This window comes from Cavia porcellus, unplaced genomic scaffold (genome assembly GCF_034190915.1).
Source record: "Cavia porcellus strain 051 isolate PalLab524CR breed Dunkin Hartley unplaced genomic scaffold, mCavPor4.1 scaffold_5, whole genome shotgun sequence".
NCBI lineage: Eukaryota > Metazoa > Chordata > Mammalia > Rodentia > Caviidae > Cavia > Cavia porcellus.
In genome coordinates this window covers 14,857,044-14,881,047 of record NW_026947488.1, presented here as the reverse complement: position 1 = coordinate 14,881,047, position 24,004 = coordinate 14,857,044, and the positions used below count along the sequence as shown (strand labels likewise).

The 24,004-nt window shown below is 47.1% G+C and overlaps 1 non-coding gene across 1 annotated transcript; it reads right to left on the bottom strand.

Annotated features, from left to right (window-relative positions):
* Window positions 1–6,654: 6,654 nt before the first annotated feature.
* On the bottom strand, window positions 6,655–6,816 carry LOC111756223 (U1 spliceosomal RNA). The gene has a single exon (XR_002790697.1). It is a non-coding gene; the product is annotated as a U1 spliceosomal RNA (small nuclear RNA).
* Window positions 6,817–24,004: the final 17,188 nt, after the last annotated feature.

Here is a 24,004-nt window from a genome sequence, read left to right as displayed (position 1 = left end):
TGTACTACAACAGGCAGCAAGCACGACAGGGCGACTGAACCCAGCCAGGGGTGATGGTGTTCACCAGACAGCGCTTGACAAAGTCTGAAGACATTTTTGTTATTGTCATGGGGTGTGGGCACTGCTGGCATCTAGTGGTTGGAGACCAGGCATGCTGCTGGACACCCTACAAGGGACTACAAGGGAAGAGCTTCTTACAAGGAAGTGTCTGGTCCCAAATGTCAATGGGTGAGAACCTCTGGTCTCGTGAGAGTGGTTTAGCGATGTCGAGACTGAATCAGGGCCTCTGTGTTTGTTTTGGCGCTCACATGCTGATTGCAATATAGTTGCCATGGCTCCAAACATCGTGTTTGTCGTTCCAAAGGGAAACAATCTAGCCATCTTTTCCCTCTCGCTCCTCTTCTCTCAGAGGAAAAGTCTTCGTTATCAGAACAGTGACACGCACTGGAGCACATATCCAGTCCTAGTCCAATCACAGCCCAAGTGATACAGGGTCGCTGTGTCTGGAGTCGCCTGACTCCCTCCATGGGGCTGGACAAATGCTTTGGAACAAAGTCAGAGTGACAGGGGAAAGAAGCAGGAACGGCTGTTGGGAAGTCAGCTCAACCATCTGTATCTGCCTTTGAAAATCATTTCATTTCCCCTTCTGATGGCCACCACCTCCCAAACTAAACAAGTAAACATACGCCTTCTCCTTTCATCCAGTCCCTTCCCACCCAGAATGCTGACACTGCCAACCTGACCCCTCTCCTTCCCGCCACACTTAAAGCTGCTCATAGGGGAAAGATGTCCAAGTTCACGCGAGGGCCTGACCCCCAGACGCAGGCCGGAGCTGGCCCGCAAAAGCCAGACAGCTGTGCACATCTTTAGGGGCACAGACGAAAAACAGATACTGAATGTATCTGGTTAGAAATGAGGATTTTCTGGTTCGGTTATGCCTGTCACTGTGAATGTCTCTTCTCATATTTACAGCATTTATGCAGCTGACGTTGTCAGTTTGACCCCTAAGAAGCGACTTGGCAAACCGTCCTCAGCCTGTGACCCCGAGGCCTCCGAGTTCTCCGCCAGTCTCAATCCCTCTTAAACCGTTGTCGGGGAACAAGTCTGGGTGGAGACGCTTGCGCACGAGGTTTATGGGGCCGCAGGGGACCTGTCCAAGGAACCAGCCTGCACAGACTCCCCATCTCAGCATGGCCCCATTTCCTTTCCTTCCCACATATACACACTCCTCTTTCCAACTAGAAAACACACCCCAAACTCAACTCTTCTCGGACAGCCACGTCTGTCACCCTGGTCCCGGCCACCACTATCTCTAGAAAGGTCTGCGTCTCCCCTCACTGGTCATCTTGCTTCTGTTCTGCCGCCTGTTTCTGGCCATTCTCCATCTGGCAGACAGAGAATTCATTATAAAAGTAACCGGTCCAGGTCCCACTCTCTTGCTTAAAAATGCACAAATGGCTAGTGATTACATTTAGAATAAAATCTGAATTCCAAGCAACAGCCGCTGAGCCCTGCATGGTCTGGTCCCCAGGACCTGGCTCCCCGCCTCTTCCCCTGCCCAGTTCCCCCCTCTCAGCCGCCTCCAGGCCCAGGTTTCTCAGCTCCCTAATCGCTGGAGCTTAGGCCACCGCACTACTGCTTCCTCGCTCACCCAGGAAGGCTCAGGCCTCACTCTCAAATGCCACCTCCCAAAAGGCTGCCAGAGCACCAGGCTAAGGCTCCAGCCTGCCCACCAGCCACCATGACGTCACCCCATCACCTTCCTCCCTCGCTTTTCCTCTTCCAAATTGCACAGCACCTAACGAAGGTGCACCCCCTCTGATGCTGTGCGTCCATCTCTAGAACTCCCCCACTCCCCGCCGACAAGTGTGAGGAAGTCTTGCACATGGAGAGAGGTTTACTGCTGCATGTCTGTCCTGCTGGTGGCTGGGGTAGAACTTCCCACAAATCTCATTGGGAGGGAATGGGCACATGCACCATAGATCTGTTTCTCTTGTGGAATATTATGGAGTGGGTAACATGAAAGAACTGGGCGGCTGTGTGTGCTGCCATGGAGGTGCGTGGAGGCCTTGTCTCCAGCTGAGCACCTGCCGTGTGCCAGGCACTGTTTTAAGTATCTGAGGACCAAAGTATCTGCTCAAGTCAAGGGAGACCAACATAGAAACTAAGCCACAGGAATGATCCGCCAGATGGCTGATCCTTGCTGTGGAGGAAAAGGAAATAGGGCAGAGGGAAGGGAGGTTGCTCCGTTGTCTCCAAAGCCATATGGGGACAAGGGTCTTGGGCAGAGTGGGGATCTGGTCTGGAATTCGTGGGGTGACTGATGTAAGGGACCAAAAAGCTGTTGAGTTGGTCTTGGTGGTCTCCGGATAGATCAAGGTGGGCATATGCATGTTGGGGAGAGGCAGGGTCTTGTTCAGAGTGCAGAGCCCAAGGCCTCCCAAACCTACCTGGGCCTGGGGAGGCTCCCAGTGCTGAGGAATCTGGGGCTTCTTCCTCCCCTGTGCCAGACCCACCTGGTGCCTTCAGGCAGGTGACCCTTCCTGGCGGGTGGCACTGTCTCTCCCTGTTTCACACTAATTACTCTCTCCCTGGAGTCTTCAGACCTGGTGGCAACGGCCCCACACTGATGCCACCCCAGGCAATGACTCCATTCTGTGTGGCTTTAGCCACTGGATCACACTCCACAGGTATTTCGTTCATTCACACCATTACCCAGGCAAACAGTGCCGCCTGGGCTCCGATGGAACGTGGCATGTGATGGTGTTGGCTGTGTATGCCAAGTTCTGCAGGCACGGAGGCTTGTTTGGCTGTAAGCAGCCACTGTCCAGATCAGTACCCCAGGGAAGTAAGATCAGGGAAGGAAGGGGGGCGGCTGCTTGGTTTTCATAATGAATATGTATTGTTTTGTTATGTAGAAAACTAGACCCACAGCGGCCAGGACAGTCACACCACCCAGGCCAGCAAAAGGGGACACATGTCCTTCCCGGGCATGTGTGTGGAGCTCAGGGATGCTGGGTCAGGGGAGGTGATCAGAAAACATACAGGAAACAAAGGAAGGAAGGGAGAGGGAAGGAGGGAAGGAAGGAAGGAGGGAAGGAAGGAAGGAAGGAAGGAAGGAAGGAAGGAAGGAAGGAAGAAGGGAAAGAAGGAAGGAAGGAAGGAAGAGGTGACTGGGGGGAAGAGGGAACGGAGGGTGGATTCACACAAACGCCCGAGGTTGCAAAGCATTTCCTTTTAGCTCACACCCTCATACTTGGTTCAGAAACAGGAGCCTTTTAAATCCCATCTCAAATGTCCCTCTGGCCTGCTACTTAATTAAATGACCCCATAATGAAATTTCTCCCCGTTGAATCTATGTTTAATAATTAATTGACCTCGTCAGCCCAGCCAGGCTTGGAGGCTCATCAATTATGCATCCTTCCCTTCTGCGATCCGTGCTCACCTTCCAGGAAAACCCGGAGAGGGTCAGAGAGATTGGAGGCCAGGAAAGGCCTCGGGAGCTGGGGGGCACCCAAAACGATCTCCATGGCAGGGCTAGGGAAAAAGGGACGAGATGTATCTTAGGCCTAAAGCTTGCACTGTGGGGTTTGGTCCTTAAGCAGGCCAGAGCCTCACACAAAATTAGGCATGAAAGTAAATATTTGTTCAAAAAAGAGAACTGACAACCAATTACTATTTTTTTAAACAACTGGCACAAACCATGAAATACAAAAGAATAGCACAGTTTTTTGTTTGCCAAATGCTTGGCATTCTTTAAGAGTTATCAGTTCAGGGCAGATTTAAGATGAGTCACTGCACAAGAAAATTCACTGCATGGTGAAATGGCTCAGCTCAAGTAGGAAAGAAACTTGCAAAGTATTTTCCCCCCGAGGACCACTGACTCCTTGGTCATTTCTTCTGGCAAATATCATTTTCCTACAGAGGAAAGGAAGACCATTCATTCCATTCTCTAGAAAGTTTGATCAGAGAGCAAGAGCATTTCTGACAGTCTACAAGTTTCTTTTGGCTTTGCCACTTGGTATCGATAATGTCACAGAAGGTACTAGCTTGGTAGGGCTTCCCGTAAGACAGGACCTCAGACTGGAGGAGTTAAGTAACAAAAATGTATTGTCTCATAGTTTTGAAAGCTGAAAGTCTGAGACCAAGGTGCCAGCAGAGTTGGTTTCTTCTGAGGCTTTTACTGCCTGTGCATGGTCATCTTTTCCGTGTCGTCACATCGGGGTCATCTGTGTGTCTGTGTCCTAATCCTTTCTTATAAGGACACCAGTAATGCTGGATTGGGGCCCACCCTACTGAGCTAACTCATCCTTAATTACTTCTTCCAAGACTATCTTAAATATAGACACACTGCACTCTAAGGCACTGGGGGTTAGGGCTTCAATATATAATTGCCTGGGACTGCAGGCTGAATGTCAGATCTGGGGAATTCATTATCAAGTCTGTTTCCTACAAAGCTAAAACATTTCAAGGGCTTTCAAGGGCTTTCATCAACCAGTCTACAATGTCAGCCTGGAGCTGTGAAGCTAGCTCTGAGGTCAAGGTAGCAGAAAGAACTTTCCAGAAAACCATTCATGACTTAACATGCAGAGGATGGTGAGCTCTTAAGGTATCTCACTGTAACCAAGCTGAAGGGGATTCCAGCCAGCGCTCTGGCCAGGTCCCTAACACACCCGCAGCCACCCCAATAGACATCAGCAGGCAGAGCTTCCTGCAGTGCCCCAGGGGATCCTGCCCTTTCTCCTTCAGCTTCTGCTGATACCTGGTGTCATGGAGCTTACAGCAAGGCCACCTGGATGCCTGCCTCTGTCTCCACACAGCTTTCTCCCCCAGGTCTCTGTGTGTCTGTTTTCTGTCTGTCAGGAGAGGACCTGGCACTGGATTTAGGGCCACCTGGAGTCCAAAGAAGCTCAATTTGAGGCCCTTTATCTTAATCACATCTGCCAATGTTCTCAATGACATTACTACCAAAGACTCCAGGGATGGACTTGGACAGGTCATTTGGGAAGATTCTACTTGATTCCACGTAGGAGCGTCAACAATATCTTTGTCAGTCATGGCCTTAAAGAGAGCAGGCCAAGCCACAGTGGCTCAACTGTCCATGACCTGGACGCCTAGGACACCTTCCAAACCTCAGCTTGATTCCGGTGCTTCCATCAGTCACCCTGGCTCTGAGCCCAAATGCTCAAAGGCAGGTTTCACTCCACCAAGCAGAGTCACCCCAGCTTCTGTCATCCCCTCTGCTCCAATTTCTGTCACCCCTCTGTGCTCAGGATGCTTCCCATAGGCACAAACAACTTAATGTCTTCCAGGCCACTGGATGCTTCTTCAAATAGATTTGTTATAAAAACTCCAGCCTCATCCTAAGCAGTAACATCCATGAAATCAGAGGCATGATTTCCAATTACATCTGCATGTGTGGTTCTCTGCCTGTCCTCAAGTCAGGTGACAGCTAAGCCCTGGCATTTGACGCTCACATCAACCCTGCAAGGAAAGAACTACAACCATCATCCCCATTTCACAGGTGAAAGAACAGGTACAGAAGGGTAGGTGACGAGCTGGGAACACAGGAGAAAGTGGGAGCCACAGGGGAGAGGGACAGAGGGCAGAAACAGCCCTACAGAGGGGTTCTGGGTGTTCAAGAGGTGCGTAGGGAAGGGGGAGCCAGAGGGAAGGGGCGAGGGAAGAAGGGCTCCCAGGGATGAAATGAGCCCTGAACCAAGGCATGGAGAGCAAGGGGTGTCCAGCGGTCACCTCACAAATGTCCTGTCTCAGCCTGGTGTGGTTTTCCCTTCCACGCCCCAGTGCAGGGGTCTGCAGCCTTTCAACAGAGACTCAAGAAGGTGGAGAGAATTTAAGGACAGAGCTGGGGTGGAGTCCAAGCCCACTGCCTGAGCCCTGCCCTGAGAATGTCTCCTGTAGGGGCCCGTATCCCAAGGTGCACTCTGATCCATGCCAGGGCTCCCTCCACGGCCCCTGTCACCAGCCCAGCTTCTCCTGCCCACATCCTGCGGATCCCTCAGGCTCCGCCCAGAACTGCCTCAGTGGGATCGCTCCTGTGTCACCTCTTTTCAGGCCTTGCGGGGGAACTGTGCTTCAGGCACCACCCGGAAGAGGCCAAGTTCTGCCCTCACACAGGCGACGATCCTTGGGGAGGGACTTAGGCCAAGCCAGTTGCTGTGACACACAGCCCTGGGTCTTGGTTCCCAAATAAAAGAAAGAAGAAAAAACTTTATTTTCTCTTTACATTACAGCCGAATACAGATTGAGAGGGCAGTGACACCTCACAGGTCCTTCCATCTGTGACTCCTGAGCTTGGCATTCTCAACCCCTCCTGTGCCCCAGACCACTCTGCAAGTGGCAGAAGCTTAGGGACATCTCCTCAGAACGATGCCTTACAGGTAAATCATACAACACCTAGCATTATAAAGGACACCAGTTATATTGAAAAACAGTTAACAAAATATGTTCCCTCCCATCTGTCACAGGGAAATATGTATGATTCTGTATTAATACACTAATAAACAGTCTAGTGATACATTAAACAACCAGCTAGCTATAATGGCAAGTCTAGTACCATGCAATTTTATTTTATTCTATTCTATTCTATTCTATTCTATTCTATTCTATTCTATTCTATTCTATTTTATTTTTCAGGGGAGAGCACACATGAAGTCCCCCACTACTACAAATTATATAGTTGAGTTTCACATTTGGGGAAATCGCAGAGGTCAGCATATCCACAGTACAATGGATAAGGCTCGTCCTGGGAAAACCACCTTCGTGACCATGGTATCTCCCCAGCCAGGTAAGTATAATACTGTGTAGTTTTAAAGCAGTGATCAGCATAAGACTAGGATTGGCAAACTAAGGCCAACGAGCCAAACGAGATTTGTGAATAAAGTTTTATTAGCACATAGCCACGTTCATTGATGTAATGCCCACGGCTGCCTTTGGGCTGTAGCTTACATAGAGCTGAACAGTTGAGAAAGAGACTGTATCACATGGCCTAAGATATTAACTACCTGTATCTCCACAGAAGTTTATTATACACGACATTTTGGAGACAATCCACAGCAATTATCAGGTAGTGTGAAAACATTTGCAACCAAGCCTCCCACCCCCACCCCCAAATGGCACAGACCCTGCTACCACTCCTGTAGTTTGTAAAGAAAGGAAATGGTAATTTTCAATTAGAGATTAGTAAAAGCAAAGAAGCAGATTTTTAGGAATAGATCCCTGGGGTGTCTTGGTACTGACTCCAGATTAGAAAATTCTACTCCAGGGCCTGAAAGTTTCCCTCCTTGCATCCACTGTGCCAGTACAGGGTGCCATCTGGCTGCCGGGTCTGAGGTTTTCCACCCCAGAACCAAAGTGGTGCTCATCATCTTCACCATGCATTACTGGGCCGAACTGAACCACAGGGCCACCTTAGGTTTCGCACTAGGCATGCTGGGAAATGTAGTCAAATGGAGTGCTTAGCACAGACACAAGAAAGAATGGGAAAACCACATACAGAACAGGGAGGGTGGCCGTGGGTGCCGCAGGGTCAAGTCAGGCAGAGTAGAATGAACAGAGAATTCAAACCTCAGTCATGACGTTGAGTAGTACGGTCAGGGAACGGTGTTATAGCAACGGGAATCGCATGTGTGAAGGGCTAGAGGAGAGAGCAACTGGACGATTTGGAAGGACTCAAAGTGTGCATGCTAACTGTTGTACATTCTAGTGTCCATTCTAAATGGTGCTCAGCGTATCTGTCTTCCCCACCAGAATGCCAGCCTTTAGAAAAAGGGATCTGTCACTTCTGTTTTGTTCACTGCCGTTTTCTAGCACCTACAGCAGCACCAGGCACACAGCACACACTGTAGGATGGATCCTGTCCTGAATGTACCGGGATCTCAGTGCCAGAGACATCGGTATAAAACTGGGGGCGGGGAGTCCTGGAGATGAGCCATGGTGGGGGTCCACATTTTGTTGGTACAGATTTTCAGCACTGAGGGATGAGCTTGGATTCTTATTTTGAAAAGGGTGCTCTGGCTGCTATAGACAGAAGAGTCTGATCCCGACCATGCTGGCTTTGCTCAGCTGGCCTGCAGGCAGCCACAGCAAGTGAGGTGTTTGGGAAGGTGTGCGGTGGGGCCAGAAGGGCCTCTCACCTGAACTTGTGTCACTGAGAAGGACCTAAATGAGCTCTCGCCTCAGCTCCCAGGACCAAGTGGCTTAAACAAAGAGAAGGCTCAGAAGGCTCTGTGGGTCAGAGAGGAAGCTGCCGCTGATTGGGCCCCCTGCAGCCCCCATCTGCCCCACCCAGGTCCTGGGGAGACTGGAATTGTACAGATCAGTCCTGCAAACACCTTAGGCAAAAGATCGCTATTTCACTGCACCTTGATTAATGGGGAGGGCTCAGAAACGTTGGTGCAGTCAGTGCAAACGTGTAAAATAGGACACTTTGGAGCTCTGCTCCATTTCAGAGATGCAAGAACCAGAGACAGAGGTGACCCGGTCCAAAGGGCTCTGGGGGCAGCCCAGACTGCAGTCTCCAGAGGAGCTGTCACCAGCTGGTCCTCCGGGAAGGGGCTGGTCCTACCTGGCGCAGCCTCCTAGAGGGAGGTCGCAGGAGCTGAGGGGCACCGTGCAGCTCTAAGGACCGGATGCAAGCAGGGTCCGGGGTGCGGCGAAGGGGACAGGGTCTCCCTCCCCGCCCTGCCCACTACCCCTCCCCTCCCCTCCCCTCCCTCTCCGCCCCAGCCCCAGCCCCAGCCCCAGGCTGGAAAGCTCAGGGGACGCTGCCGCGGTAATGACCCCTCGACAGCTGCGCTCCCGCCCTCCGCGCCGCCGCCTCGGGAGACAGGTTCGCACCTGCTCGGGGCCATTTCTCATCAATTAGGCCTTGGCAGCGCTTGAATGGGGCCCGGCGAGGGCGCGTCCCGCCACCCTTTCCGCGCTCACAGATGGCAGCTCGGGCGCAGCTGCCCGCCTGGCTCGCGGGCGCCACAATCAGCCCAGTGTTCGCAGCCCCCAGGTTGGGCAGGGGCCCGGGCACACCTGTGCGGCGCAGATGGCGGTGCCTGTGGCAGCAGGCACCAGAGGGTCCCCTAGGGACTGGGAGGCTGAGAACGCGGCCCCCTCACCCTGTGGGGCGGCTCCTTCGGAGTCTGGAATCTGATAAGAAAGGGTCACCGAGGAAACAGCCCGAAGTAGCTGGACCAAGCCGTGCCTGCAGCCCTCTACCTGCACTCATGATTTCCTGGGGACGAGGGGGCTCCTCCCGGCAGCTGCAGGGAGTAGTAGCTCAGTACCCTAAAAGCCCAGCAGCAGGAGCTTAACTAGAAATATTAAGGCATTCTAAGAAAAGCACATAACGAGCCTGTGTTCAGCAACCGCTGTTTTGGAGATTCAAATTTGAAATCAGGCTCCATTGCTTTCAGGTTTTGTGAGCTTGGTCCAGTCTCTTTCCTTTGCCAAGGTCACCTGTTAGAGTGGTGTAAAAATAGCCTCCCAAGAGCTAAAAGAGATCGTGCTTTGAAAACGCCCAGAGTAGAACCTGTTACACTGTGGCCTTACTATAGACTTTTTCTGATTTCTAGATTTACTGTTAAGAATCACATGTTTTCCAATCAAATTGTATTCAAAGCTCAAGCGCCCTAGATGGTTCCTTCCACCTGAGGTAACCATCAGTAACAGTCTGTGGCCTGGCCCAGGAGTCTTCCACCTCACAGGTACACAAGCAAATACAGATTCTGAAATCGCATGAGAAGCCCTCTGACGGAGGTGGCTGGATGACTTGGACTCTGAGGCTAGACTGCTGCTGCTCTCCACGGTTTCCTCCTCGATCACCCCGCAAAACAGCTGTGAGAACGGGGCTAATGCCCACAGGCCATTTTCAACAGTGCAAATAGAAATGTTTGCTTTATTACATTGTTTTGCAGGTCTTTTCATTGTGTTTCAGAGGGGTTTTCCTGTACTTGAAAAGTCAAAGCACCATAAGCCAACTATGTACACAGACCTCTTCTGCGGGGGTCTGCAGTGAGCTCCTCATGCTGCAGTAAATACCCTGATGAAGTAGAGGAGAAACGACACCTTCCCATGAAATAAGTGCAGCCATACTGATCAGAAAGAGCCCCAGCCAGAAGAGAAACTATACCTTCCTGTGAGCCAGCCGGTGCATGGGCTAAAAACCAGTAAATCACACACCACCCACCCACACACACACACACACACACACACACACACACACACAGCGCTGATTCTCCAAGGGCTCATGGTGACATGATGGTAGCTGGTGAAGGGAATAGCTGGCTGCGGCTCGTATTGTTTGGTTGACTCTGCAGCCCTGGGCCTGGCAGTCAGGGCGTCCACCTGGAGAATGAAAGTGTGCACGTGGCAGCTGTGGGGATTTCCTCCTGTCTTGTTTTTGAAATCCAATGATTTGTTCCATTTTACTGTTCTGTTTATTCCTGCATCTGGTAACCCGAGTAACTATTTTGAAGATACCAATGTGCAGTATGGTTCTCGCTGCTTTTTTGGTGCCCATTTATTGTTTCATTGTGTTCAATGTTATGTTTTGATTGGTTTTATAGTGTTTTGTTTTGTTTGATTTTGCTATGTCTGATGATATGGACAACTACTGTAAAGATAGAAAGATAGATTCTGATAGCCTTTCTTGATTTCCTATTGTCGTATTTTGAAGCTCTGTACCACTTTTCACTGCTGTGTTTTGACTGGCTTTATTCTGTTTTGTTGGGTTTCATTGTCTTTAAAATAAATGTTTTAAAAATTTCAAAAATAAAAAGAAGAGAGAGAGTGATGAGTGATCATTGTGTATAAAATTTAGGACACTGCCAACAAACTCAGTAATCCAATCACATTTTAATGCAATAATTCTAGAAAACAGAATTATGCTAAAAATTGTCCATGATGCACAGAGTATCAAAGGCACATCTGACAGTGCCGTACTGGGACCTTTCTATATATTTTCTGTTTCTAAACATTTTATATATATTTCTATATATTTCTTTCTATATATTTTCATGGATTTTAAAGGTAATTTCCCCCAAAATATTAGTTGAAAAAATATATTGAAAAGTTAAAAGAAAAAGTATATCAAAAGTCACAGTATCTTGCATTTTTAAGTACTTAACTCATACTCCAAACAGAATTTGTATCAATTTTTCCTTTGCCAGCTTCAATGGAAGCAAACTCGTGGCTAATATTTGCAAAATTTAATTCTGGAAAGTAACTGAAAAAATTGTAATTGCTTTACAGACATATTAGGGATGTGTATTTTTCCTTTGTTCTTGGACCCAGTGTGACTCAGCCAAGTGACAGTTTTGTCAACTTGCCTAAGACACTCCCTCTGACGATCAACTCCATTTCTTCAAGCAACTTTTGGGATTAACCTGCTTTCAGCAAAGGGTCATTATCTCTACATTTGGCCCTTTCCGGAGGAGAACCAGGAGCTGCCTGCCTACCTGGGCTGGCTTTCTGTCCTCACTCACTGAGGCCGCCGCCATGAGAACGACCCAGCCAGCTCTGCAAAGCCCGGCAGCTCAGGTTACTCCAGGCTCCAAGCGCTGTCTTATCACTTCAGATCTGCAAAGCCCAGGCGCTTCATTCTCGGGGAAACCTTTTAACTCTGGGGTAGACAAACCCTAAAATCCCCAGAGCTGCCTTGGGGGCAATGAGCACAGCTCCCAGATGGGCTAGCTGTGGGACCCCTCCTGAGATGATCTCATTAATGGTTCTTTACCTGTGGCCAGGAGGGCTGGCCTTCCTTCCTTTCTTTGTGTCCTGGTGGATTTCCTGAGCTGCTGCCCTGAGCAGCCCGAAGTCAGACCTTGGGACCAAGAGGAATTAGTCACAGTCTCTGGAGCTCAGAGGGGCAGACAGAGAGGGGGAAACAAAGACTTTCTGAGATGCTTTCACATCCTTCATTACCCTACTACTGTTTCTCCAAAGACCTAGGAATCCTTAGGTCAGATGTAACTGGGTGTCAGCAGGGAATCTTGATCTTACGTGTGTGAAGCAGTAGTAGTGACCATGAAAGTCCTCATCATATAATGGTAGTAATTGTGTTTCCTGCACCAGACGCCGGCCTTGGGGCTTTGCCTCTATTAGCTCAGTCCTCCTCGGATTCCCACTAGGTGCTATTCTCAGTGCCATTTTTACAAATGAAGAGACTGAGGTACAGGTGCATTTAGTCACTTGCCTAAAATGCCCGCAGATGATAAATGGCAATGCTGACACAGAAACCCAGGGGTCCAGGACAGTCTGTGCTCTCCACTGCAAGCCTGTGATCTTTCATTCCTCCCATTCTCCCTCGGGAGGCCACATTTCAGGATGACAGCCGCCAAAAATAAATAAATAAATAAATAAATTTAAAAATCCAGGCCCTTCATTCCACTCTTGCATGGTTCGTTTCTATTCCTGGCTTCCCATCATTCACACATCAGAGACTCCTGTCCAATGAGATGAGGGCTGGGGACAGGTAGTTTGTGTGAGAGACAGGAGGGATGATCTAAGGAGAAGGGATAGGATGTGGGGAAAGGGCCAGCTGTCCAGCGGCCACCACGAGGGGTGACAAAATTCGTCCATCAGATGAACACTGGCACGAGCCGTGGGCAGGGCACAGGCTCAGAAGATTCTGTCCGAGGAGCAAGGGAACCGCACATTGACACCCTAGTGCTGAGAATCTCGGGCTGGAACCGCTCGGAAACGTTGTGGCCACTTCCTCCAGCCAGCAGTGAGTCCCCGGAAATGGAGCCCAGAAAAAGAAGCAAGTTCGGGGAACAGAAAGTTTCAGGAACACCTAGGAACAATTTCCTGGTCCGTCTCAGCATTTCTCCCCTAAGAGAAAAGGAAACCAAAACAGAGCAGGTTACAGGCAGCTGCCCAATGAGGGCCATTTGACCCCGTGGTGGAGGCACCCTGGGGAGCAGCAAAAAAGCACTAGGAAAGGGAATGGGGTCTTTGTTCCCATCTGGGATTGGATGAGGGCTGGGGTGGGGCGTCAGCACTCTGACTGGCTCTGAATGTGGGTCCTGGACCAGAGCCTCTGCTAGAGAATTGCAGAGGTTTGCAGAGAGTGTTTTTGGTGACGGGGCAGAACAAGAGAATAGGGAGAGGGCAGCTCTGAACAGCGGCCTCCTTAGGAAAGCCAGATGTGATCAGCATTTAGGAAGCACCGACTGTCTACTGGTACCACCTTGCGTGATTTCCTTTCACAGTGTTACCCTGAAACTCATATGTCCCATGCACCTCCTACATTTAAATAGGGGAGCCAATGATTAGACAGAAATTAGGAATTTACCTGATGCCACATACCCGGTTACACATGGTACATTCAGGATTAAAAACCAAGTCGGTTCTGCTTGCCAGACTTAATATTTTTCACCTCACGCTGTTTCTCTGGATTTCTTGGCATCTCTGAGATTCGTAATTTCCACCGATCTGCTGCATCAGGTAATATGTACCAAAGCTCTTATGACAGCCGAAGTAAATAAAATACTAATCCTCTTCAATAGATTAAACTGAGAAATGCTTAAACCAGAGATCTGCCTGCCATAAAAGCAATTGGGTTACTTCTTTGTAATTTGACTGCTCACATGAGCCAGGAACCTGCGTTACAGCTTTACAAATCTGTGATAATTTCCTTCAACTTTCCCATTTTATTGCTACCATTAAAATCCTGTTGTGTTCTTAAAACGGGAAAAAAATGATTAAAACAGATGTGGCTCTTAAAGTTACAATATGAATTTTACAACCCTAGGTTTTATGATGCTGAGAGAAGCTTCAGCCACCAGGTCAGAGGCAAGAGAAATGGAACCGGAATTTCTAAAATGGGTTTGGGGAGGAGGCAGGGTAGGGTGAGGGCCTTCGGAATGGCAGAATCGGCCAGCGGGGCTCATTTCCTGAAGTTCACTTTTCTCCCCAGACTCTGGGGACCCACTGCAGAATGTCACGTTTGCAGCCCTCTCTGTGCCAAGTCCCCGGGTCCCCGCAGCTACTGAGATTTGAGGAAAACACTTTCCCTCTTTCCAGCCTGGCTTCAACCCCCACTCCCACACACAGGTCGTAATTTTCCAGTTAAACGGTCTGCGGTGATCTGTATTTTGTTTCTCAAAACAGCATTTTGTAGTAAGAAAAGATTCCTAACTTGTCTTTGCTTTTTTAAAATGAGGACTTATTAACTTTTACGAAATTTTCTTTAAAAAGAAAAGAAAACAAACAACAGATTTGTCTCTCTCTCTCTCTCTCTCTCTCTCTGTCTCTCTCTCTCTCTCTCTCTGTCTCTCTCTCTCTCTCTCTCTGTACTGGAGATTTAACTCACAACCTTGCACTTGCCAGGCAAAGGTTAGTGCTGTTGCTCTTTAAGGAAGAAAAAAAAGTAAAAAGCAGTCTGACAGCAAATATTTAAAAGAACCATACACAGTGCTGGCAAAATCTAGAGAAACGGGGTTTCTTCTACACCTTGATGAGAATGTAAAATGTCTGATGTTTCAGGAGGGTGTCTAATGGTTAATGTCAGTACACTAAACAGGTATTTTCTTTGATTCAGCAGTTTCACTCAGGAATTTAGCCTAGAGAAATAACCAGAAAAACATATTTAGAAAATTGGAGAATGCCCATTGTATAAAGTCCAGGGATAGGAGAAAAACAGCATTATATAAATATGTAAATACTGTGTCATTCCAAATTGTTTTTATGGTTAAAACATAGCTGCCTAGACAACAAAAAGGAAACTCCCAGAATGATACGTAGTAATGCCTCCGACTGTTTTTCTTATGTTTGAGTGCTGGATTCCTCCCTGTCTTTCTTCAGGTCCCTGCTCAGTGTCCTTTGATCTCCATGACCAGCTTATCCAAAAGCGTAGTCACCTGCTCTGGAGCTCTGGTCACTCTCTCTCCTATAGTTTTACTGTTTTCCTTCACCATCACACTGTATGAGTCTGCTTTATGCTGTGATAATGAAATACCAGAGACTTGATGCCTTTAAAGGAAAAGAGGTTTACTTGGCTCACAGTTTTAGAGATTCAAAGACACGTGGCCAGCATTCACTCAGCGCTGGTGACAGCCTCATGACAAATGGCACCACAATGATGAGACTGCATGCGAGGAGGAAGAGAGAGGGCGAGACAGCAAGCCAGAGCGGCCAGAGCGTGGCTAGGCTTGTGCTTGTACAACTTTCCTGTGCGAACTAACAAGGGGTCCACAAGGACTACTTCGAATGCTCCTGGACCCTGGAGTGTTAGTGCCAATCAATGCTGAAGATGTAGGAGCTAGATCATGGGGGCCTTGCTGTGGGAAGGTTTTGTTTGCTTGTTTTGAGACAAGATTCCATTATATGGTCCAGGCTGGCCTCGAACTTGCATTCAGGAAACTGAGGCAGGAGGATTGCACTACCACACTGAGGACCACGTTTCTGATGCATGAGTCCTTGGAGGACGTGCTTAAAGCCAATCAAACCACAGCCTGGACTTCCTAATCTTACATGCAATTGATTACATATCTTCTGAGCCTCCAACCTGGTTACCAATTCCATGCCTGGTGTCTAGGAGAGACAGAAATATAAACGATTTGAATGACTAGACGCTATATGTTAGGCATACATATAAAGACAAACTTCAGGAGCATTGTTTGTATATAGCAGTGAAAACCTGAAACTAAATGTGTAGCAGTGATAAATTGCCTAAATGCAATAGGGTACTATACCCTCGAAGTCCTCACAGTGCTCTTTTTCAAGTTCTTAAACACGCATGTGTATCTGTGTGCGTGTATCTTTGTGTATTAGATTGTTTTGTTTCCTAATAACAAAAAATACCTGCTATTTAAAGCAAATCAACCAACAGAGATTCATTACATATAAATTCTAAATTGTCTTAGTTACTTTTCTCATTGCTGAGACAAAATACCTGACACCCAACATTAAGGAAGGACAGTTTATTTCGCTCACAGTTTGTGGTTTTCAGCCCATAATAGGCTGACTCCAAGGCAGGGTGGCTCACAGCAGAGAGCAAAGCTCATGGCAGTGGAAGACAGCAAAAGCAACAAGAGCGAGAGAAGCCTCTTTCTGCCCCTTTATATTGTTTCCAGTCTACCGGGATTAGGGCAGTGCTAACCCAATCAGGGGACTGACCCAGCAGTACCCACCCTTAATCCCAGCATTGCACCACTGATCCATCACAAAGATTCAGCCACCCCTGAAAAAAGTCCTATGACTGCAGGAGGTTTGGGGGAACATCTAGGCATAAACCATAACAAAACTGTAACAAAGATGACGTGGTATGGATGCAATATAATTTATCACGTTATTACATTATGTCTACCAAGAAAATCAGAGTTATCCCAGTGTATTGTCTATTTGACCAATGTTGCAATAAGCACCAGGGATATGTCCCACGCTGGTCATTTTGTTTACACAAGATTCCAAGCATGAGATGTCTGGATCAAAGTTCCTACGCTTTTTAATTTAATGACACCTTCATGATACTCTTAACTTGTTAAGACTTTTTAATAAAACTTCAGAGACTATTGCTGTAGTTCATACTCCAGTGAGGACACAGGCCTGTTTGCTCATCAACCCTGGCTGTTGTCAGTCTTCTCAATTTTTTATCAATAAAGAAATGTAAACTAATATATTGCAATTCAGATTTTTGTTAGTCTGAAGAGCCAGTGATGAATATTTTCCTTTATATTGGCCATTGGATGAGTATCCTTTATCTGTTTTGCTCTTGAAATACTTATCTCTCTCTTGTTAATGTGTAGAAGCTTTTTGTAGACTAAGGCCATTAGACTTTGCCTGTTGTTTTTGTTGAAAATTATTTCCACTCTAATCTTGAATATATATTAATATTTTATGAAATAGTATTTAAGCATTACTGTCATTTTTCCACATTTACCCATTTGATGCACCTAGAATTATTTTTGTATAGACCATGAAATAGTCTAACTGACATTTATTTATTTGTTTAGGGTTTTGGGGCTTGTTTTGTTTTGTTTTGAGACAGGACCTCACTATGTAGTGCAGGCTGGCATTGAACTTGCTAACGTAGCCCAAGCTGGCCTCAGACTCACAGCAGTCCTCCTGCCTCAGCCTCTCAAATGCTAAGAATTACAGACATGCACCACCACTCTCAGCTAACTGGCCTTTTTATAAATAGCCACTCAAGGCAGCACCATTTTTTAATGAAAAGATTGTTTCTGCTGAATTTAAATGACATCTTCAAATATATATGCATAAGTTTCCCGAATATATTTTGATTAATTTCTAGACTTTCTATAACGTCCCTACAGATCTTTTTGTTTATTCTCTGATGTTCATCTTTCACTAGCTTTCAGGAGACCCATGGCCCACTGCAGTGATTGGCAGGAAAGAGCTGGACAGGTCACACAGCTGCCAGGGGAAGGGCAGTGCACTGGGGCCAACAACAGGGGCACTGTCACTGTCACTGTGGCACGGTGTGCGGGAGTGGCTGGCTGCCCTGGACACTTGTTTATTACACACAGCTTCACACGCGTAGCTTGGAGGAGGCCGTGGTGGGAACATTCACACCACAGAAACTAGCAAATGCCCTGAGTCAGAGCTTCCCACCAGAGCGGGTGCTGACACTTACCAGACACGTCAGGAGGCGTCTTCGGAATGTGGAGGTCACCACAGCCTGCCAGGAGCCACCGTCGTGCTAGAAGACACAGTCCATTCTCAGTAACCGCCCCGAAGGAGCAGGAAAACTCCCTGGCGTGGCTCTCTTCTTCCGGCCTTCCTTCCCCTCCAGTGCCTCCCACTGCCCAAATCTTCCCTGTGTCAGGGAACAGGGGGCTGGGGACACACAGAAGGCACCTTCAGGGACACGTAGAGAAGGGAAGAGCAGACAGGAACACCCCGACCCCAGAGGACAACGCGGAGGATGCCACTCTGCTCCCGCCTGCCCCTGGCTGTCAGCTGCAGAACTTTCTCGCCTATTTCTATTTACGTCCATACAAGCAAACTGAAAAACCAACAAAATATAGCAAAACCAACAACAACAACAAAACAACCCATGGAAGTACAGTTTGGAATTTTATACCATTTAAAGATTAATTTGTAAAAGACTGAAATTTTGTGAAGTCCAGAATTTCACAATTTTAAAACTATATGAAATTTGAAAATCTCCCCGCCCTTTTCAGATTTGAAATTTGGAAAGTACGTGTCTTTTTATGTAGTTTATCTTTTAGCTTTTTTCTTCATCTTTAATTAAATCTTAATTTTTTCCACCTGAGTTCAGTACTGTTCCTGTTCAGTTCCTCTGTATTTTTATAGCTTCCATCACTGACATGAATAAAATATCTTTCTATGTTCACTTCTGACTGGTTATGCCTAATAATCATATTTCATGGGGCTAGGGATTTAGCTCAGCGGCATAAGCACCTGCCTTGCAAGCAGGCAGTCGTGGGTTCGATCCCTGGTACCGATAAAAAGGAAAAAGACAAAAAAAAATAGGACAAATAATCATATTTCATGTTTAGTACATACTTAAGTGATTTTTTTTTGTTTTTTCTCTAGTTTTTATTTCTTGATTAGCACGTTTGCGGTACATGATGATTTCGTCCCTTAGGGGAGTAGGTGCACGAATGTAACACTTCTCAGGTCTCTCTTCACCCCTTTTCTTTTGCATCGCTCCCCCAGTCTCTTGATCCCCTTCCATTTGAACATAAGAGGAACCACGTTATATTTAAGCTCGTGTATCTCATTAATTCCACTTAACATTATGGCGCATCCATTTTCCTAAAAAATAACTCGTGCATCCTTGTGGCAGAGTGGAACTTCATTATATATAAATATCATTTTTCTTTGTTCATTCATGAAAACTTACAATTATATTATCTGCAAAGACTAGACAACCTTGTCCTTTATTTCCTTTCTCATACAACTGCACTATCTAAAAACTCTAAATTAACAGAGTAGGCAGTAGCTTTCCTGTTATACTTTTGTTTTACTGGATCTGACTTGTGTTTCATGGCATCATTTAATATCTACTATTAGTTTGCAGAAATGTTTTTGTACTATATTATTAGCATTAGTCAGCTTTCTCATCTTAGGGACTGAATAGCTAATACCAGGTTGGGGTAACACTCAGCAGCACAGTGCCTGCCTTGCAAGTATGAGGTCATGGGTTTGATTCTCAGTACAAAAAAAAAAAAAAAAGGCAAACAACCTCAATAATAGGAGGAGAGGTTTATGTTGGCTAATGGTTCCCTGGGTTCAGTCCATGGTTAACTGGAAGAAGGATGCACCCTCCTCGCTCACACCTGCAGTGTCCCACCTCCAACCACCACCACCTCCAAGCAGCACTTTTAGTTACCAATCTCACTACTGTGTATGTTCCACCATGATACAATCACGTTTCCGACCCGAGATTTGGAAGAAACATTTTGGTCCTAAGCATGACACTATTCACATAGTTTCTATTCTTGGTTTTATGTATAGTTCTCTCTACATATAGTTGTGAAATTTTGTCAAATGCCATGCCAGCACTTTTATATGAACTCTGGCTTCTGTCATTTCGTTTGCTGATGTGATGATCTGATGAGTTTTATTGTCAGATCTTTTACTGGTGAGTCACTCTAGCCTCCTTGAAAGAGATGGTATTTGCTCATCAAATATTTTTTAATCGCACTTGCTGTACTTCAGTGAAAATTTCAGCATCTTACTCATCTTACTCATACATGAAGATGACCTAGAGTTTTCTAATACTTTTACGAATGACAAAACTTGGCATTAAGGTGCTCTTTACTTTTATAAATGGTTTGGGGACCTTTGCATCTCTTTCTCTAGACTGTAACAGCTTGAATAACATTTTGGTACTTTTTCAAAAACATTCTACTTTTTCTTAAGGCTGTTTGTTGTTTTACCCTTCTGACCTCTTCTGGTGTCAATTTTGGCATCTGTAGTTTGCTTACAAATCACTTATATTCTCTAGATAGTCTGAGTTTTTACCCTGGAATTTCAAAACTCTGTCTTTATCATTTTTCTACTTTCCTCTATATTTGTAATTATATTTCCTCTCTCGCACCTGATGCATATTGTTTTCTAAAAATTTTCCAAGAGATTTACCTACTTCATTTTGTCCTGCAAAATATCAGCATTTGATGTTACGCTGTCAGAGCAGTGCTGTCTAGAGAGATGGGAGGGACCTTGGGTGCAAAACTCCACCTATCATGTCCTGGAGGGGACCTTGGCAAATCATTGACCTTGGTGAGGTGCTGGCTGTCACTCACAGGAATACGGCTGCTCCCTGGGCAACGATGTGGGCAGGACAGGAGAGAGCCTGTGACGGCCCCTGCACAACTGCTGACACACAACAAGACCCAGCAGTAACGGCTGTGGACCCGAGGGCTTTCTAGGCCGTCTATGTCTATGTTTACTTACCTAAACTCATGCATGTACGGGGGCTGACAAGTCTCAAGCCCTGCAGAGCGAGTCGCAAGCCAGAGGCCCCACCGACAGTATAGCTCCGCTTGGGTAGCTGATATTTCAGTTCCACACCAAAGGCAGAAAAAAGTTAAAGTCTCAGTTCAAAGGCAAAAGTCTCCAGGAGTTTATTCTTTCTTACATGGGGGACAGCCTTTTTTGTTCCATTCAGGCCACCAGCTGATTGGAAGCTACCACCCCAAGCCCTAGCTAGCAGGGCAATCACTTTATTCAGACTATTGATTTAGATTCTGATCTCACCTAAAAGCTTCCCTGAGAAATCCTAGTATAATATTTGGCCAGATATCTGGGTGCCCCAGCCCCATCAAACAACACCTGTGGCTAAGCCTCAGAGCGGCCACCCAGGCCTCAGCCAGCCCAGGTGGCCTGCAGCACTGTGGTCTCTCTCTCTGCCTGAGCTTTGAGCGTGTTTTCCTCATCCATTTTATTTTGCTCTCTGTTAGTTTGTTGTTAACTTACCTTTAAGTGCCCCCCTTGTGGTGACCATTTACTTGTCATAAGCACACAGTACGGATAAGAAACCAAGGCAAGATTTCAAATCTATGTGCCTCTAGGGGCTGGGGATTTAGCTCAGCGGCATAAGCACCTGCCTTGCAAGCAGGCAGTCGTGAATTCGATCCCTGGTACCGATAAAAACAAAAAAGACAAAAAAAAAAAAAAATCTATGTGCCTCTCGTACACTGCATCTCCATGAATCCCTCTGGCTAATGTCCCATTTAAAGGCATAGTCTTTAAATCAATCTCTCCTCCTAAGTCTAACAAATATCGGGGTTGGGATGGGAGCACAGTATCCCCAGTGATAACGCTTAGGGTCCACCTTTTGTGATCCGCTGCCCACTAGCACCCTGGGACTCCAGCTCTCACATACTTCTTGGTGACAGCTTACTGGAGAATGAAATTGAGAGAACAGGGTCCCGGAGTCTTGTGAGTGTGACCCCTGCACAAGTCCCACTACCTTAACCCTGAGCATGTGACTCTGGCAGAGCCAATCAGCAGAGTTTATTTTCCCGCCCAGGGACTGGTTCAGGGAAGGACATGTGCCCCACACAGAGGGAAAGAGACTCAGATCTTGAAGTTCAGGTGAATTTATTGGAAAAACAAAAGCTCTCTTTTTTCTGGAGTGGTTAATCTGGTAGGAAGTAGCCATTTACTCCCAGAAGCCTGCCTGAAAACAAGGCCATGGCACAGCTGGGCAGACTGGAAAGATGGAAGAGAGAACAAACTCTCAGGACCTCAGCTGAGCACCTGGACCAGGCTGGGAATGAAGCCTTTATTTCTAGATTCATGTAGGGATTATAAAACCAAGTGTAAACAGTTTTAGTTGAGTTTCTGTCACTGCAATTAAAGAAGCCTGGAGTAACTCTGTGGGGTTACTAAGCTATGACTCTACAGAGGTTAGCGGTTATCTTTTAACCCAGCCATCCCCCGTTTCCACCACCGTCAGTAGAAATGACGATCTCTTGTGTCTCTCACGAAGCCCTGCAGCTGCGTGAGGACAAAAGCTGCTGTGTCTGTGCCCTCTGCATCCTCACAGGAGTCCAGGGCAAGCAGATCCTGAGCACCTAGGATGTGCTAAGCCTGTCCCCCACATTAATGCCCCCACACCTTAGGAAGTAAGTTTTGCCACCTCCATGCCACCCCCATGCCGGGATGCCATTCCCCAAGCCGAGACACTGAGTACATCATGGGCATTTGCTTAGGAATTTAGTAGGTGACAGACTCTAGCTAGCAACCCAGCTCTCTCTGACTTTGAAGCATCAGCGGATAAATACTTGTTGAATAAATGAATGAAGCTGCTGGGCTGACCTTGATATTGATCTTAATGAGACTCTGACTTGCAAATTCTCACACACAGATCTCAGCACGGGGAGCCTTTAGAACTCAGCCAGCATGTGAACAAGGATTGAAGCTTCTTGAAGAGGAGCTGGTCCTCAGCTGACCAGGCCTCCAGCCCATAGCTGTCCTGCCCTAAGCACCGCCATGCCTCCTCCTGACACTGTATTCAGCTGGGGTTTGGTGTTTCTCTAATGTCACTTCCTGCTGTCCTAGTGCCCAGAAACCCTAGGGCTCTCTTTTCTGCCACTGTGCCCAACACTCTCCTGTCCAAATCCAGTGTCCCTGGCTCCAGTGCTGTGTCTTTCTTTTCAGGTTCCTCATGACACACTAAGGCTGCCCCGGTCCCCAGCCTGGGTTACACCAACTCCCTGAATAATGTGCATGCCTGCCACCTACCTGGAGTTCTCCTCACCACCCCAAAGCCCTTGATCTTGAGGCCTCTGCTCATTCTGTAGGTGTATGGCCAGATGCATTGCTGCGGGGTTCTCCCCACGTGCCCTGCACCCTGGCACACCAGAGCCCCGCCTTTCTGTGCATAATGCTCTGTACCACTCTCTGACATCACCTGACACCTGGAAATGCCCACCCGCTGGGAGCCTGTCCATCTCTGGGCTGTGCTCACCACACGGATGAAGCCATAGCCTCTTCCTGCCATAGGACCCAGCACACAGTAGGAAACTCCTTAGACACGGACTGAGCAACTGAATGAACGGATTAGGTAAACAGTCTGTGCACAGATTCAGAGGAGGATTCTGGTGCATTAGTGAACCAGCCTCACTCAGGCTGCAACCACATTCAGGTGACATTGGCACCCCTAAGGCCTCCCTCTGGAGTGGCACAGTGAGCACCATCGCTGGGGACCTGATGTGAGACTCCTCATTCCCCCCGGCAGCAGGGGCACCCTCTCACCCCGTGTTACCCACTGCTTTCTCTCATCCCTGAGCTGAGGTAGCACTTCAGCTCTGTGCAAAAATCCCTTCATAACCTGCTTGCTTGCTCCTCTAAAAATCATGTCCCCACCCTGTCTTTAAAAGAATCATAAGGACAATAAAAACCAAGATAACATAGGCTTATCACAGGTCAAGCCCTGTGCTAAATGCTTAGCATATTTCAGTTTATTTCATCTTCCATCAACCCTGTAAGGTGATGATGGCTATGCCTATTTTACAGACACAGAAACTGAGGCTCAGGGAGAGTAAGTCTGTTATTCAAGGTCACAAAGCTGGTAAGTGATGGTGCCAGACAGTCTAACCCCAGAAAAGCCTCACATAACCACCAAAATGTATAATAATAACTTTCCAACATTTTTGACAGTGACTCATTGTAAAAAACATTTTTTTCTAGCATGACGAAGCTCACATATATGCACTCACCCAAAAAAGACTGAAACAAAGTTTCATAAAGCAATACTTATTTTTGTTATTTGTTACGTGTTCTGTTTCCTTAAAAATAAGTCATGATCTGAGACAATGAGTTATACATTCCACTAAGTAAAGATTAGGTGTGTACCCCGAGTGCCCAATATAGCTCTTTATTAGGTATGTAAATTATAATACTGTTTGCTTATAGACTATTTCTTAAGGACTCTATGCTAGGCAAAATAAGCTCCTCCCCACGATGTCTACCACCCAATCCTGGCACCTGTGAAAGTGTATGCAATGTGGCAAAGGCAAATTAAAGTAGCAGAAGAGGCTAATGAAGC